Below are 18,428 nucleotides of genomic sequence, written 5' to 3'. Positions count from 1 at the left end.
CACCCACATGGTGAATTTTCTTTGCTTGTACTCACAGTTGGCAAGAAATTTCCCTGCACAATCAATGCGGCCACCGGGACTATGGACATTTGTAGTAACCTTCGCCAGCTGGGGCTGTCGAGGCAGTTTCATAAATGCAGCAAAAGACATTACAGTGATATCTGCTCCTGTGTCAATCTTAAAATCAACTTTGTCTCCCATTACAGTAAAAGTAACCTTCCAATCTTCCTCTGAGCTTGGCCGTTCCACAACAGACCCCACAAAAGACACTTCCTGACCCTCTTGGTCACTGTCCACCTGCATCTCCTTAATGTATTCATTTTACACACCACTTCAAAATGGCCCATTCTGTTACATTTTCTGCATCTTTTATCTCTGGCCGGGCATATAACACTCTGATTATGGGCACGGTAGCACCATGTGATTCGGGCATGCTGCGCCCATCCACTTCTAGGTCTATCCATTATTTTAGATCTACCGCTCACACTGTGCCTTTCACTAGCAGTTTTCCTGGACTGTTGCACTTCATCCACAATACTCTCAGACCTCAGATCAGCACTTTGATTTTTCACCAGCTCACTCTGGCGGGCCATCCTAATAGTCCCATCTAATGTTAAATCAGGCTCTAACTGCAGCTTCAGTGAGACTTCAGCATCTGCAATTCCAATAACTATTCTGTCTCTGATTTGCTCTTCTTTAGCAACACCAAACTCACAGAATTCAGCTAATTCATTCATGCTGCGCACAAATGACTCCACAGATTCTCCCACACGCTGATTACGTTTGTGAAAACATGCTCTCTCATGAATCACATTTCTTTTGGGCACAAAGTGGGCACTGAGTTTATCCATAACTATATCAAAGTTAAATTCTTCCCCTTCTTGGAAAGTAAAAGCATTGAACACTGGCTCCACATCTTTCCCCATAAAGTATAAAAGAGAATTAACTTGTACTTCACCACTCTCCTTTTCCAGCTTGGAAGCAATCCTGAAGAGCTGAAACCGCTGACGCCATGTGGGCCAAGCTGCAGGCTGAGAGAAGTCAAAAGGCTCAGGTGGGGTAAACTTTAACATCGTCATCGATTAGGAACAGAAGCGCAGGCCAGAACTTCTGACACCATGTTATGAGATGCAGGACATATGCAGGACACAGCAATGATGGTACAACTCTATTTTATTACAGAACATGGAAACATACATCTATTCAGGTTGATTGTACTAACTAACTGCTACACAGACTACCGGACATAAGCCCCGCCCCCAACTAGTGACATCACATCCTGCTCTCATCACAACATTATTAACACTGCTAGCGCTCAAAAAGAGTACATACTCCTGAGTCAACCTCAGTATGCTCTCATGGATAGGTGCTAAGATTTAACAAAGGTGACCAAGATAAACTTAAGTTTTGCTAATGTTATATCAGTTTTGCTAATGTTATATCAGTTTTGCTAATGTTATATCAGTTTTGCTAATGTTATATCAGTTTTGCTAAAGTTATATCAGTTTTGCTAATGTTATATCAGTTTTGCTAATGTTATATCAGTTTTGCTAAAGTTATATCAGTTTTGCTAATGTTATATCAGTTTTGCTAAAGTTATATCAGTTTTGCTAATGTTATATCAGTTTTGCTAATGTTATATCAGTTTTGCTAAAGTTATATCAGTTTTGCTAATGTTATATCAGTTTTGCTAATGTTATATCAGTTTTGCTAAAGTTATATCAGTTTTGCTAATGTTATATCAGTTTTGCTAATGTTATATCAGTTTTGCTAAAGTTATATCAGTTTTGCTAATGTTATATCAGTTTTGCTAATGTTATATCAGTTTTGCTAAAGTTATATCAGTTTTGCTAATGTTATATCAGTTTTGCTAATGTTATATCAGTTTTGCTAACGTTATATCAGTTTTGCTAACGTTATATCAGTTTTGCTAATGTTATATCAGTTTTGCTAAAGTTATATCAGTTTTGCTAATGTTATATCAGTTTTGCTAATGTTATATCAGTTTTGCTAATGTTATATCAGTTTTGCTAAAGTTATATCAGTTTTGCTAAAGTTATATCAGTTTTGCTAATGTTATATCAGTTTTGCTAATGTTATATCAGTTTTGCTAAAGTTATATCAGTTTTGCTAAAGTTATATCAGTTTTGCTAAAGTTATATCAGTTTTGCTAATGTTATATCAGTTTTGCTAAAGTTATATCAGTTTTGCTAAAGTTATATCAGTTTTGCTAAAGTTATATCAGTTTTGCTAATGTTATATCAGTTTTGCTAATGTTATATCAGTTTTGCTAAAGTTATATCAGTTTTGCTAATGTTATATCAGTTTTGCTAAAGTTATATCAGTTTTGCTAAAGTTATATCAGTTTTGCTAATGTTATATCAGTTTTGCTAAAGTTATATCAGTTTTGCTAAAGTTATATCAGTTTTGCTAATGTTATATCAGTTTTGCTAATGTTATATCAGTTTTGCTAATGTTATATCAGTTTTGCTAAAGTTATATCAGTTTTGCTAAAGTTATATCAGTTTTGCTAATGTTATATCAGTTTTGCTAAAGTTATATCAGTTTTGCTAAAGTTATATCAGTTTTGCTAAAGTTATATCAGTTTTGCTAATGTTATATCAGTTTTGCTAATGTTATATCAGTTTTGCTAATGTTATATCAGTTTTGCTAAAGTTATATCAGTTTTGCTAAAGTTATATCAGTTTTGCTAATGTTATATCAGTTTTGCTAAAGTTATATCAGTTTTGCTAAAGTTATATCAGTTTTGCTAATGTTATATCAGTTTTGCTAAAGTTATATCAGTTTTGCTAAAGTTATATCAGTTTTGCTAATGTTATATCAGTTTTGCTAAAGTTATATCAGTTTTGCTAATGTTATATCAGTTTTGCTAATGTTATATCAGTTTTGCTAATGTTATATCAGTTTTGCTAATGTTATATCAGTTTTGCTGATATAAATGGGAAAGTCAATAGTCTCCTGTAAGCAGGTAGATTAATTATTATCCTTAAAAGCTTACATTAAAGGGACATAGTACATAAGATTTTCCTTTGCATTACTGTTTTGTAGATGATCCATTTATATAGCCCATCTTTGGGGTGTTTTTGTAAAAATGTATAATTTTGCTTATTTTTAAATAACATTGTGCTGATTTTCAAACTCCTAACCAAGCCCCAAAGTTTTAGATGTATACTGATGTCTACAGACTCCTGGTGTGTAATGGTTCTTTTCATATGCAGGGGAAGGGGGGGGGGTGTCTGCTCTTCTTGCTTTCTAAGCCCATTTCAGTGGGTGTCCCAGCCTAACCTCATCAACAGTGCTAAACGAGGAGCTTCTAAGTAAGTTTTTAAAAGGTTTTATACCTGATCAGTAACTGTGCATATTCTTCTTTATAGTCGTGTCTATTACATTTTATTTGAAAATTGGTGTATACTGTCCAGCCATATGAACAGAAATATCTTTAACATGAAGAGATAATGCCGATTGTTGTACTTTTCACAAATAGAATTGATCTTGTAACTTAAATCTGTTATAAAATAGTATTATTCTGTAGGTAGATCAGTATATGGTGTATAAAGTATCATCTGCACTATATATGTTTTTTAAACATCACGTTGTTGCTTTGTGATGTGACAGAAGTGATAGATATGATATATTTACACACTCATGCTCACACTCCATACACTGTCGGCATTAAACATTGCACAAGCATTTCTAGTGAAATGCTTGTGCAATGCCTCCCCCTGCAGATTCGCGGCCAATCGGCCACTAGCAGGGGGTGTCAATCATCCGGATCGTATCTGATCGGGCTGATTGCTGTCCGCTACCTCAGAGGTGGCGGATAAGTTAAGAAGCAGCGGTCTTAAGACCGCTGCTTCTTAACGTATTTTTCCGGCGAGCCTGATGGCTCGCGTGGAAACTGCTGCATTCGCAGCTTAATAATTCAGCCCCATACACTCACACACATTCTCTCTCACACACTAACACTCACACACATTCTCTCTCACACACTAACACTCACACACATTCTCTCTCACACACTAACACTCACACACATTCTCTCTCACACACTAACACTCACACACATTCTCTCTCACACACTAACACTCACACACATTCTCTCTCACACACTAACACTCAGACACATTCTCTCTCACACACTAACACTCACACACATTCTCTCTCACACACTAACACTCACACACATTCTCTCTCACACACTAACACTCACACACATTCTCTGTCACACACTAACACTCACACACATTCTCTCTCACACACTAACACTCACACACATTCTCTCTCACACACTAACACTCACACACATTCTCTGTCACACACTAACACTCACACACATTCTCTCTCACACACTAACACTCACACACATTCTCTCTCACACACTAACACTCACACACATTCTCTCTCACACACTAACACTCACACACATTCTCTCTCACACACTAACAGTCACACACATTCTCTCTCACACACTAACACTCACACACATTCTCTCTCACACACTAACACTCACACACATTCTCTCTCAGAGGCCTATTTATGAATTGTCTGTCGGACCTGGTCCGACAGACATCGCTGAATGCGGAGAGCAATACGCTCTCCGTATTCAGCATTGCACCAGCAGCTCTTGTGAGCTGCTGGTGCAACGCTGCCCCCTGCAGACTTGCGGCCAATCGGGTGCCAGCAGGGGGGTGTCAATCAACCCGATCGTACTCGATCATGTTGAATTCCGGCAATGTCTGTCCGCCTGCTCAGAGCAGGCAGACAGGGTTATGTCTTAAGACAGCTGCTTCTTAACTCCTGTTTCCGGCGAGCCTGAAGGCTCGCACGGAAACAAGGGGAACAGGGGTAATTTGGCCCTTGTTAAATCGACCCCATACACTCACACACATTTTCTCGCACACACACACAAAGACACTCACTCTTTCACACACACACATACACACACACATACATTTTCTCACACACACACACACAAAGACACTCACTCTTTCACACACACATACACACACACATACATTTTCTCACACACAAAGACACTCACTCTTTCACACACACACACACACACACACACACACACACATTTTCTCACACACAAAGACACGCACTCTTTTACACACGGACACACATACACACAAAGACAATGACAAACACAAAGTCACATGCTGCATATATTTGGACCATATTTCCCACCAAACCCGGGCCTGAGTAAGCTATAAACTCAAACACACAAATGGAAACCTGGACTGTCCAGGTCATACCAGGACAGGTGGCAACCCTACTGAAATCAGTGTGTGCAATGTTTAGCAGCAGTTAGATACTGTGGCTGGCCGTGTTCTGCACCCATATAAACTGCCAGTGTAGCTGATACCTGGCACTTGGCATCTGTCATGTATTTCTAACTAGAGTTAAGGTCAGTACAATAAGAAAACGTTCTGTGCACCAGTATATTCATTAACAAAGACTATATAATAGAAAAAGGTCTCATGACAAAAGCTACATAAATATATTTTATTGTTATTTATATCCCATCACTATGATTCTCAAATCTATAATTCAGAGGGCTGGTTGTGTAACCATTTCAGTAGCAGTGCTGCTTGCATGGACAGGGTCTGTCCTCAGGGTTGTAGAGTTGTGTGCACGCGATATACACTCAGGGTCATTAGCGTAATGTTTTCCCTCTCTTAAGAATAGCTCCTCGGCATCAAGTGTATCTGCCGTGCACTTAAAGGGACATTAAACCCCAAAAAAGTCTTTCATTATTCAGATAGAGAATACAATTTAAAAAAAGTTTCCAATTTACTTCTATTATCAAATCTGCTTTGTTCTCATGTTATTCTTTGTTGAAGGGATACCTAGGTAGGTAGCGTGCACATGCCTGAAGCCCTACATGACAGGAAATAGTGCTGCCCTCTAGTGCTCTTGCTAATGTATTACATTGTTGCAAAGCTGCTGCCATATAGTGCTGTAGACACATGCTCACTTATGAGCTAACATACCAGCTTTTCAGCAAAGGATAACAAATTTGATAACAGAAGTAAATTAGAAAGTTGTTTAAAATTCTATGCTCTATCTGAATCATGAAAAAAAATGGGTTTTATGTCCCTTTAATGATATGAGAGGATCAGCTTCTCTGCAACATCAGACAGATGAGCGGACGACCTGACCAAGGACGCTTGATGTCATTAGTGCACAGAGCAGAATATAAACGTTTATCTGCTGGGAGTACAGAAGAGTCAGTCAAAATGAATGATGGACAGATTACTACACTTGGGGGACGATTTATTAAGGGCAGAATGGTCCCTGATGCCCCTGTTTCCGCATGAACCTTCAGGCTCGCCGGAAACAGCAGTTATGAAGCAGCGGTCTTAAGACCGCTGCTCCTTCTGGTCCGCCTGCTCTGAGGCTGCGGACATCAAACCGCCGATCTCATATGATCGGGCTGATTGACATCCCTCCTAGCAGCCGATTGGCCACAAATCTGCAGGGGGAGGTATTGCACAAGCAGTTCACAAGAACTGCTTGTGCAATGATAAATGTCGACAGCGTATGCTGTCGACATTCATCGATGTCTGTCGGACATGATCCGCTGAGCGGATTATGTCGGACAGACCAATGATAAATCGGCCCCTTGGGGTCTGATGAACTAAAACTCTCTGCTCAGGTGAGAGGGGCTAAGAAGTCTAGTCAGTACGGCAAGGCCCCTCAGAAAAAAAGAAAATAGAAACATAAATTTTATCTTGAGACATGTTTATGTCACTATGTAGTGTTGTTTGTGTGAAGAAGAGACTCATATATTACAATATAAGGTCTAAAAGAGGCACAAAGATTTTGTGTCATTTCTCTCCATGCCGGCAAAGTTTTGGTCATTGGGCCCTTGATCTTAAGCCAAGAGATTCTGCAATCATGGCCTGTCGGGTGTTCTGAGGACTGGAGTTATAATAAGTTCTTGCATTGAATTATGACTGCTTGTCTGTACTTATAAGCACGTTACACAGAGAAGTCTATTACAAAACACTCTGTCATTCTTTAGAGCATTTCATTTTAGCATTATTGAGTTTAGATTACTATGGGGTCGATCACAATATTTTACAAAAGCTTATCAAATAATTCATAGACAAAAATATCCTGGACGTTAATGGTGAATTCTGTAGAAAAATCATTAGATGTTTCTAAAGAATTAGGATCAACCCCTGTGTGTTTGATCCTAGTGAAGTGGTTAATATGTATTGTGCGCAGTAGTATAATGTGTGCTACACTATTCATGTTTAATAGCGCACGTGTGTAATGTCGCTCAGGCAATAGATTTCTAGGAGGGCTCTTGCTAAAATTCATATCATCACAAGGAGAAGGAGATATTATACAATGCAAATGAACACAGTGTATGATTATGCCAAGTATCTATCATGCAGGAGAAGACTGTGCCCTGATAGCTTGCAGTATCTGGAGGGCTGACAGTGTACCTACAAGTGCCCATCAACCCCACTAATACCGATTAGGCTGTGGGTGGAGGTGATTCTCACTGCTGTCATTGGCTCCACCAACTATCATAAAGGTTTACAGAGAGCGCAGGGGCTGTGCAGTGAGATATTTCAGCCCCTGTTTCAGGGGACTGTCCTCCCATGATAGCCCTTATGTCACCTCATGTGGTGCCTACTATGAACCCAAGTTAGGGAGCAAAAAATAAATATACACATTAAAAAAAATATATGCAATGCACCAAATTTGTGCCGCCGCCCCCCCAGTGGTGCAGTTAGGCGGCAGCCTGCCTTTATTGTAGCACCGGCCCTATCAATATAAGACTGTCAGGCTTGTGGGATGATTCAAATTTACCTGCAGATAAATAGAAATAGTTTTGTTAAAAGAAAATAATGTTTGAAAGAAAAAGTGTTTTGTTCTTTTGTATAATATATTAAGTGCCTAACAGTTTTATTCTTGGTATAAGACATTATGCAATGTGTGCCTAGAAGTGTGTATGCGTTTACGTACAGTACTGTTGTTTTGAGGATACCCTGTACTTACTGCTTTGGGACATTCCTTGTACTTTTACCCAGATCAAAATCTTTCAAAAATGTCAGCTCTACAAAGAAAAACACTTTAAGCACGCCAACAGTAATGTGTCATGTAGCTGTCATAACACAAAGGAACTCTGACCCGCTTCTATCTCTTTAATTCTTCAAGCGAAGCCATTGGAGGAAACGTCTCACACCCTCTAACCTGAGGAAAATAAGGCAGTTAGCAGGGACATAAACAGTACAAAGGCCTCTCTTCAGTCACTGAAAACAGGCTTCTGTTTACCTCTATCTGCTCCATAAGATATGAGGCACCAACGTTAACAGAGGATGTTTTTGTGTAGAATAAGTAGTGTTAATACATGTCAGGGCTGTCCAACTTAATGCCCTGGGGCCACATAGTTCCCTTCCAAAACTTTTCTGACGTTCCAATGTTTCACCCTGAGAACAGCATTTGTTAAAACTAAAGATGAGCGAATGTTTTGACACGTCTGTTTAAAATAATAAATACTGGATCATATATTTGTTGAAATTTAGCCAATCACCTTGTCATAAGGTTTTGTAAATGACTATTTAAAAGTATCAAGTCAAATATTAATATTAGCATTAAAATATTTCAGTATTAATTCTCAAACGTTTCGTCTCATACACTGGAAACCATTGAAATATTAAAATGTTAACATTAAATTGGCAAATTTTTACTTACAGCTCCATTCATTTAAAAAAAAAAAAAAAGTTTATAAAAATGAACTTGGGAAGGTTAAAGGGACATTAAACCCAATATTTCTCTTTCATGATTCAGACAGAGCATGCAATTTTAAACAACTTTATAATTTACTTCTGTTATCAAATGAGCTTCATTCTCTTGGTATCCTTTGTTGAAGTAACAGCAGTGCACTACTGGGAGCTAGCTGAACACATTTGGGGAACCAATGACAAGAAGCATATATGTTAGTAGCTATTTCCTAGTAGAATAACATTTTGTGTTTCATGTCATTTTAAAACATAGGGGCCTATTTATCAAGCCGTCAACCGCAAATACGCTGGAATTCCGTAGCGTAATTGTGGAGAGCTTGATTCGCCTCATTTATCAAAGGCTACAGACCGGCAAAAGTAGAATTTTGTGACGTAACATACGATCCGCCGGTCTCAGTCTGACACAGATCGATGCTTACGTCACTACAGATGTTCCGAATGCAAATTCGGCACTATCTGACTACTTTTGCTAGTTAACAAAAATCTACCAGGTATGCTCGCCACTATTCCGGCCCAGCGTACCTGCTTTTCAATCCGCTGCCCTGGAGGCGGCAGATGCCATAGGATTCAATGGGAGTATGAAAGCAGCGAAAGCTTATGTTCGCTGCTGCCCGATATCCCATTGATTCCTATGGGAGAATAAAAGTTACGTTTACACCTAACACCCTAATATAAGCCCCGAGTCTAAACACCCCTAATTTGCCACCCCCTACACCGCTGCCACCTACATAAAGTTATTAACCCTTATCCCGCCGCTCCCGGAGCCCACCACAACTAAATAAATGTATTAACCCCTAAACTGCCAGCCCCCACATCGCCATAAACTAAATTAACCTATTAATCCCTAAACCTAACAACCCGCTAACTGTACATTAAATATTAACTCATCCCCATCTTATAATAAATTTAAACTTACCTTTAGATTTAAATTAAACTATATTAAACTAATAATTAACCTATTCTAACTATTATACTACAATTATATTAAACTATATTAAATTAATAATTAACCTACCCTAACTATTATAATAAAATTACATGAAACGATATTAAATTAATAATTAATCTACCCTAACTTTTATACTAAAATGACATTAAACTATATTAAATTAATAATTAATCTACCCTAACTTTTATACTAAAATTGCATTAAACTATATTAAATTAATAATTCATCTACCCTAACTTTTATACTAAAATTACATTAAACTACAAATTGACTATATTATATATTTAAACACCTAACCCTACTCCAATAATTTAAATCTACACTAAATAATTACTAAGTTACAAAAAATAACAAACACTAAGTTACACAAAAAAATAAACACTAAGTTACAAAAAATGAAAAAGAAATTATCAAAGCTTTAAACTAATTACACCTAATCTAAGGGCCCTATGAAAATAAAAAAGCCCCATCAAAATAAAAAAAAACCTAGCCTACAATAAACTACAAATAGCCCTTAAAAGGGCCTTTTGCGGGGCATTGCCCCAAAGAAATCAGCTATTTTACCTGTAAAAAAAATACAAATACCCCCCAACAGTAAAACCCACCACCCACACAAACAACCCCCCAAATAAAATCCTATCTAAAAAAAAAACCTAAAGCTCTCCATTGCCCTGAAAAGGGCATTTGGATGGGCATTGCCCTTAAAAGGGCATTTAGCTCTATTGCAGGCCCAAAGTCCTAATCTAAAACTAAAACTCACCCAATACACCCTTAAAAAAATCCTAACACTAATCCCAGAAGATTTACTTACAGTTTTGAAGATCCGACATCCATCCTCCAAGAAGCCAGGAGAAGTTTTCAATGAAGCGACCGAAGTCTTCATCCAAGCCCGCAGAAGTCTTCACCCAGACAGCATCTTCTATCTTCATCCATCCTGTGCGGTGCGGCTCCATCTTCAAGACATCCGACGCGGATCATCCTCTTCCTTCCGACGACTACCGACGAATGAAGGTTCCTTTAAATTACGTCATCCAAGATGGCGTCTCTTAGATTCCGATTGGCTGATAGAATTCTATCAGCCAATCGGAATTAAGGTTGAAAAAATCCTATTGGCTGTTGCAATCAGCCAATAGGATTGAGCTTTCATCCTATTGGCTGATCCAATCAGCCAATAGAATGCGAGCTCAATCCTGTTGGCTGATTGGATCAGCCAATAGGATGAAAGCTTAATCCTATTGGCTGATTGCAACAGCCAATAGGATTTTTTCAACCTTAATTCCGATTGGCTGATAGAATTCTATCAGCCAATCGGAATCTAAGGGACGCCATCTTGGATGACGTCATTTAATGGAACCTTCATTCGTCGGTAGTCGTCGGAAGAGGATGCTCCGTGTCGGATGTCTTGAAGATGGATGATGATAGAAGATGCCATCTGGGTGAAGACTTCTGCGGGCTTGGATGAAGATTTCGGCCGATTCGTTGAGGACTTCTCCCGGCTTCTTGGAGAATGGATGTCGGATCTTCAAAACTGTAAGTAAATCTTCTGGGGTTAGTGTTAGGATTTTTTTAAGGGTGTATTGGGTGGGTTTTAGCTTTAGATTAGGACTTTAGGCCTGCAATAGAGCTAAATGCCTTTTTAAGGGCAATGCCCATCCAAATGCCCTTTTCAGGGCAATGGGGAACTTAGGTTTTTTTTTAGATAGGATTTTATTTGGGGGGTTGTTTGTGTGGGTGGTGGGTTTTACTGTTGGGGGGGTATTTGTATTTTTCTTTTACAGGTAAAAGAGCCGATTTCTTTGGGGCAATGCCCCGCAAAATGCCCTTTTAAGGGCTATTTGTAGTTTATTGTAGGCTAGGGTTTTTTTTATTTTGTGGGGGCTTTTTTATTTTCATAGGGCCCTTAGATTAGGTGTAATTTGTTTAAAGCTTTGATAATTTCTTTTTTATTTTTTGTAACTTAGTGTTTATTTTTTTGTGTAACTTAGTGTTTGTTATGTTTTGTAACTTAGTTGTTAGTTTTTTGTAACTTAGTAATTATTTAGTGTAGATTTAAATTATTGGAGTAGGGTTAGGTGTTTAAATATATAATATAGTTAATTTAATTTTTAGTTGAATGTAATTTTAGTATAAAAGTTAGGTTAGATTAATTATTATTTTAATATAGTTTAATGTAATTTTATTATAATAGTTAGGGTAGGTTAATTATTAATTTAATATAGTTTAATGTAATTGTAGTATAATAGTTAGAATAGGTTAATTATTAGTTTAATATAGTTTAATTTAAATCTAAAGGTAAGTTTAAATTTATTATAAGATGGGGATGAGTTAATATTTAATGTACAGTTAGCGGGTTGTTAGGTTTAGGGATTAACAGGTTAATTTAGTTTATGGCGATGTGGGGGGCTGGCGGTTTAGGGGTTAATACATTTATTTAGTTGCGGTGGGCTCCAGGAGCGGCGGGATAGGGGTTAATAACTTTATGTAGGTGGCGGCGGTATAGGGGGTGGCAGATTAGGGGTTAATAAGTGGCAGATTAAGGGTTAATAAGTATAATGTAGGTGGCGGTGGGCTCCGGGGGAGGCAGATTAGGGGTTAATAAGTATAATGTAGGTGGCGGTGGGCTCCAGGAGCGGCGGTTTAGGAGTTAATAACTTTATTTAGTTGCGGAGGGCTCCGGGAGCGGCGGGATAGGGGTTAATAACTTTATGTAGGTGGCGGCGGTATAGGGGGTGGCAGATTAGGGGTTAATAAGTATAATGTAGGTGGCGGCGGAATAGGGGCGGCAGATTAGGGGTTAATAAGTATAATGTAGGTGGCGGTGGGCTCCGGGGGAGGCAGATTAGGGGTTAATAAGTATAATGTAGGTGGCGGTGGGCTCCGGGAGCGGTGGTTTAGGAGTTAATAAATTTATTTAGTTGCGGTGGGCTCCGGGAGCGTCAGGATAGGGGTTAATAACTTTATGTAGGTGGCGGCGGTATAGGGGGTGGCAGATTAGGGGTTAATAAGTATAATGTAGGGGGCGGCTGAGTAGGGGGCGGCAGATTAGGGGTTAATAAGTATAATGTAGGTGGAGACGGAATAGGGGCAGCAGATTAGGGGTTAATAAGTATAATGTAGGTGGCGGTGGGCTCCGGGAGCGGCGGTTTAGGAGTTAATAACTTTATTTAGTTGTGGTGGGCTCAGGGAGTGGCGGTTTAGGAGTTAATAACTTTATTTAGTTGCGGTGGGCTCCGGGAGCGGCGGTATAGGAGTTAATAACTTTAGTTGCGGCGGGGTCCGGGAGCGGTGGGATAGGGGTTAAACAGTTTAGCATAGTGGCGGTGTTTAGTGACAGTATACAAATAAAGCTGTGAAAAAGCCGAAGAGCAGCGAGATTGATGACTGTTAGTTAACAACAGTCCGCTATTCATCGCCCTGTACTTGGTGCGCGGCTTTTTGACAGCTTTTTTGTTAAATATGGAGAGCGTATTCAAGTCCGCGGCCGCAATGTTAGGCGATGTCAGGCGAGCGTATTGGTGCCGGCGAATGCAACACAGTTGACGGCTTGATAAATAGGCCACATAAAGTCAAAAGGACACAGAAAAATTGAGACTGTGTATGTAACTGATTAAGTACAATAATACAGACACATCGCGACATTGCTCTAGCATGGCAGATAGTGGCACCTGTTATATTTAGTTTTTAGTGGCCCCTTGTTTTCTTGCCTTCCTACTTTATTTCTCTTGAATAAAATGCTGCAAATAATATCAATTATTGCAGTTCTGGGGCTAGAGACAACTGGTCAGCCAATCAAGAGAGACCATTGTATAACCTGCCAATCAATGGCTGCGTCCTGCTAGATTACAAGTGTAACGCTGATGATATCACAGGCCAGCGCTCAGAAGCACACAATCCGGTATTACAAGTGGTGATGGTAAGACAGAATTACCAGAGATAGCTTAGTTTGTTCGACATCTCTTTAGTACACCATGAAATATAGTTTGTCACAAAACAAATTCTCCAGTTGCCTTGTCTTATAGCATTTCCTTTATTATCCATTGTTACAACAGTTCATGAGACGGTACTGAAGTATGCTGACAAGTGTGCATGTGCCATGAATTGTGTCTTCCATGTCCCTAAGCATCAGTGCATTATCTAGGGTTGCCAGATAGCCACAAATCAGCAAGCGCTATCCAGGTGCTGAACCAAAAATGGGCTGGCTCCTTAGCTTAGATTCCTGCCTTTTCAAATAAAGATACAAAGAGAATGAAGAAAAAATGATAACAGGAGTAAATTAGAAAGTTGCTTAAAATTGCTGCTCTATCTGAATCATAAAAGGAAAAATTTGGGTTTAGTATCCCTTTAACTACTAAACGTGGCTAGAGTGTGAGCTTTTTGGGGAGGGGGCATTGTGTGATCCCACCTACCAACTAGCTCAGTCATCCAGAGTATGTCAAGTGTTTTTGAGGAGGACACCTGAACACCTTATCAGGTCTCATATTCTGACTTCATCTACTGTTTGCAAGATGACTGCCTTCAGATGGGAATTTTAGAACATGCAATCTTACTAGGGCTGCCAGGTGTCTGCGGCAAAAATACCGGACAGATAAAAGGGGGGGTTGAAAGAAAATGGGTAAAAAAAAAAAAGTGTGTATATATATATTTACTTTCATTCAATGTTGTATTAATGCCTAATCAGTATTTGGCTCTGTTCCTTAATTAGACACATAAAACACATATTACACTGCAGATATTAAATTGTGAAATTGATAATTATGCTTGATGTTTGGCATTATTTAGAATCTGAGATTTACATGACAACGTAATGGTGCCTTTTTCACTAGGGGGTGGTGTTATGGTCTATTTAAACTGTGTGATTCACTTGTTTGACTGAGGAAGGGTAGAGTATCCACGAAACATTACACACATAAAAGCTACTACTTTAAAAGGACCGGTAATTGCCACGCCCCCTTGACCACGCTCCTGACCACACCCCCACCGGCACCGCACCAGGTGGTCCCAGTTTCACCTCTAAAAATTATGGTAAGCATATATATAATATAATATAATATATATATATATATATATATATATATATATATATATATACTGGGTATATATTAAGGAACATGTTAAGCACTCTTTCAAGAAAAAACAGGTTATTTACAATTTTAATACACAAAAATATAATTAAAGTTATAAAATACACTTTTTAAGCCTGACATGGGTGCACATTTGCTATATACTGCATATAAAATCATTTTTGGGGGGCTAGTACATTTGTTTCATTTACATACAGCTGCACTAATATATATATATACACATACACACACACACATATATACATAACTTTTCACTCTTGCTAAGTGCATACACAATTTACCTCATGGTGAAGGGTTAACCTGGCTGGCTCCTACAATCTGGCAGGCTGTAAATCTCCGTCACTCCAGATTCAGAAAGTGCTGAACTACGGTATTACGTGACATAATGTCCCTCACATTCAGCAGGGTCAGAAAGAGCGGCTGCTGTGCTGAGCTATTCATCCTCCCAAATGATTGAAATGTCACTCGTATGGAGCACTGCAGTAAGCAGCTTTACTCTCTCCCCAGTGCCTCACTGCAACTGCTCTGTAAGGGCAAAAAAGTTTTCTTTGTCAGGCAAGTTAGCCTTGTCCGGTATTTTTTAAAGATATTAACGGACAGCTAATGGAAATACCGGACTGTCTGGTTAAATACCGGATGCCTGACAACCCTAAATCTTTATTACAGTTTATTAGAATCCAGCAGTAGCTTAACTCAGACAAGTACCACCGCAGAGATTTGTGAATCCTTCATGCTTTATTGTTGCAGGAGAAAGAATTCCGAGGTTCCAGAAGTGGTAATGCCAGGTAAAAAGAATTTGCCTCTACAAAGCTATAGCAGAAAGTACTAGCAAACTTTACACAAACAGAATAAACTAAAATGGTGGCAGGAAGTGACCTCAAAAGGTCAGAGGTAGAACAGAAAATGTACATTAAAATGAATACAATAATAAACAGAACACTAGAGGGAGCACAAGAACTAAAATAGCACTTAAAGTGAAAGTAAAGTTAGGTGGTCAGCTATGCCCAGTTACATAGTTTAGTTAAAAATAATAGGAGTTTAATTCATCGTTTTTATGAAAGCTAGATCTAAATACCTTTTTTGTCGCATATAAAGTAAAGTTTTTCCGATTTTCAAATCAACCTGTTTTTCTATAGATATTTTACTTCCTTGTCACGTTTTTTTTTCCAGCTAATTGACTTTCTGGCCGATAGGCGGCCGTGAAGCTACGTCATCCGACTATGTAATCAATTGCGCATGCGGCAAAGCTATTGTACACAGGATTATGTCGGATGCACGTGCCCAATTCGCACATGCGCATAGCTTTCTCTCTGTTGCAGCCGAGAAAGTCATCTGTTGACACTGCTGCTCCGCAACAATCAAGCACAGCCGTGCTTGTGAAGGCGCATTTCTACTATGTATAGAGCGGGTGGGACCGCTCTATACGTAAAGACACCAAAAGATAGGAAGTGGAGGGTGGGCGGAGTAAGGATGATCATGGTAGGGAAATAAGATATTAAAAAATAAAGTCACATTTGTAATATATATATATAACACAGCAATCTCAATATATTCTTGTTAAAGATTAGATAGATGTGTTGCAGAGCTGAAAAATTAACTTTCACTGTAAAGATGTACATATGAAAATATTGAAAGAACACTCACCGTCTGGTATCTGTAGATACCACTATAAAAATCAACTAATAAACAATAAACATACAAATGTTGATTGAAGCCTCTTTATCCACAAGACCTGCAAGACAAAATAAGAAAGAGAGAGAGAAACATACAAAATGCAAACATAAGTCCATGTTTTTTTCACATGAGTATTCTTGAAGAGTAGCAGGGCTGTCACTGTCCCCTGTAGTCATCTCTCTATGGTAATCCTTACAAATTGTCAGCCAATGTCTATGAGTGTAATCATAGTCCATGTGAAATAAACAAGTACAACTTCTGTAATCCAAGACCAGGTACACTGGTAAGAAGTGTAGTAGCTTGAAGATGGTTCTCTTTATCAGGTCCCACAAACTCAACTGTAGTGCTGGTTGATGTTGTATCTGTAGAGTGTAACAAGAATCCTGGTCCTGTCACCCATGTAGATTTCATGAATTGTGCTGAAGTTAACTACCTGGTTGCGAAATTTGCAGGATTTTGGTCAGTAGGTACGTAATACCATTGCTCTGGTTTTGTAGATCTACTGATGCGTTCTGCTCTGTTGCTGATAAATCCTACATGTGGTTTTCCTTCAATGTCTGTCACTTTTAGGTAGGCCACTGATGCAATATCTTCTGTATGTGCATTTGAGAAGATGTAGATCTCTGTTACTGTAGCGGTTGATAGAGATATAGAAGCATAACAACGTGGAATACAGAGCTTTTCAAGAGTCTTCAAAGAATCCTTCCACTTTTCCCACATCTGATGTTTCTCTATAGGTAGTAAATTATCCCAGGTCTTTGACTCTGATGAAAACTGCCTAAGCAGAGACTTGTATGGTCTCTAGGGACAGTGACATCAGTAATGCTAGGGTCTCTACGAACAGTGACATAATTAATGACAGAGTCTCTAGGGACAGTGACATCAGTATTGCTAGGGTCTCTAGGGAAAGTGACATAATTAATGCTAGGGTCTCTAGGGACAGTGATATAATTAATGCTAGGGTTTCTAGTGACATTGACAACATTAATGCTAGGGTCTCTAGGGACAGTGATATAAGTAATGCTAGGGTCTCTAGGGACAATGACTATTTTTCTTTTCTTTATTTATTAATGCTCACAATCAAGATACAACATTGTTAATAACAGATTTACACATCTCATGCAATAAATCCTTTCACCTGAGTGGAGTCAAGTTGTTCTAAATAAAGATAATACAAGTGTGACAATGACATTATTAAAGGGACACTGAACCCAAATTTTTTCTTTTGTGATTCAGATAGAGCATGCAATTTTAAGCAACTTTCGAATTTACTCCTATTATTAATTTTTCTTCGTTCTCTTGCTATCTTTATTTGAAAAAGAATACATCTAAGCTTATTTTTGGGTTCAGAACCCTGGACAGCACTTTTTTTATTGGTGGATGAATTTATCCACCAATCAGCAAGAACAACCCAGGTTGTTCACCAAAAATGGGCCATCATCTAAACTCACATTCTTGCATTTCAAATGCCGATACCAAGAGAATGAAGAAAATTTGATAATAGGAGTAAATAAGAAAGTTGCTTAAAATTTCATGCTCTGTCTGAATCACGGAAAAAAAAAGTTGGGTTCAATGTCCCTTTAATTCTAGGGTCTCTAGTGATAGTGACATCATTAATGCTAGGGTCTCTAGGTACAATGACATAATTAATGCTAGGGTCTGTAGGGACAGTGACATAATGCTATGATCTCTAGGGACTGTGACATCAGTAATTCTTGGGTCTCTAGGGAAAGTGACTTTAGTAATGCTAGGGTCTCTAGGGACAGTGACACAAGTAATGCTAGGGTTTCTAGTGACAGTGAAATCAGTAATGTTAGGGTCTCTAGAGACAGTTATATAATTAAGGCTAGGGTCTCTAATGACAGTGACCTAAGTAATGCTAGGGTCTCTAGTGATAGTGACATAATTAATTCTAGGGTCTCTAGGGACAGTGACATC

General features: G+C 38.6%; 1 protein-coding gene across 2 annotated transcripts in view; it reads right to left on the bottom strand.

The window, feature by feature from the left end:
- Positions 1-15,649, bottom strand: part of LOC128639207 (uncharacterized) — a 32,941-nt gene extending 17,292 nt beyond the window's left edge. For both annotated transcript variants that reach the window (XM_053691468.1, XM_053691469.1), the window contains exon 1: positions 15,098-15,649. The gene's annotated coding sequence lies outside the window, so the exon portion shown is untranslated. The remainder of the gene's footprint in view (positions 1-15,097) is intronic.
- Positions 15,650-18,428: the final 2,779 nt, after the last annotated feature.

This window comes from Bombina bombina, chromosome 8 (assembly GCF_027579735.1).
Source record: "Bombina bombina isolate aBomBom1 chromosome 8, aBomBom1.pri, whole genome shotgun sequence".
Lineage (NCBI taxonomy): Eukaryota > Metazoa > Chordata > Amphibia > Anura > Bombinatoridae > Bombina > Bombina bombina.
This window is presented reverse-complemented; position numbering and strand designations above follow the sequence as displayed.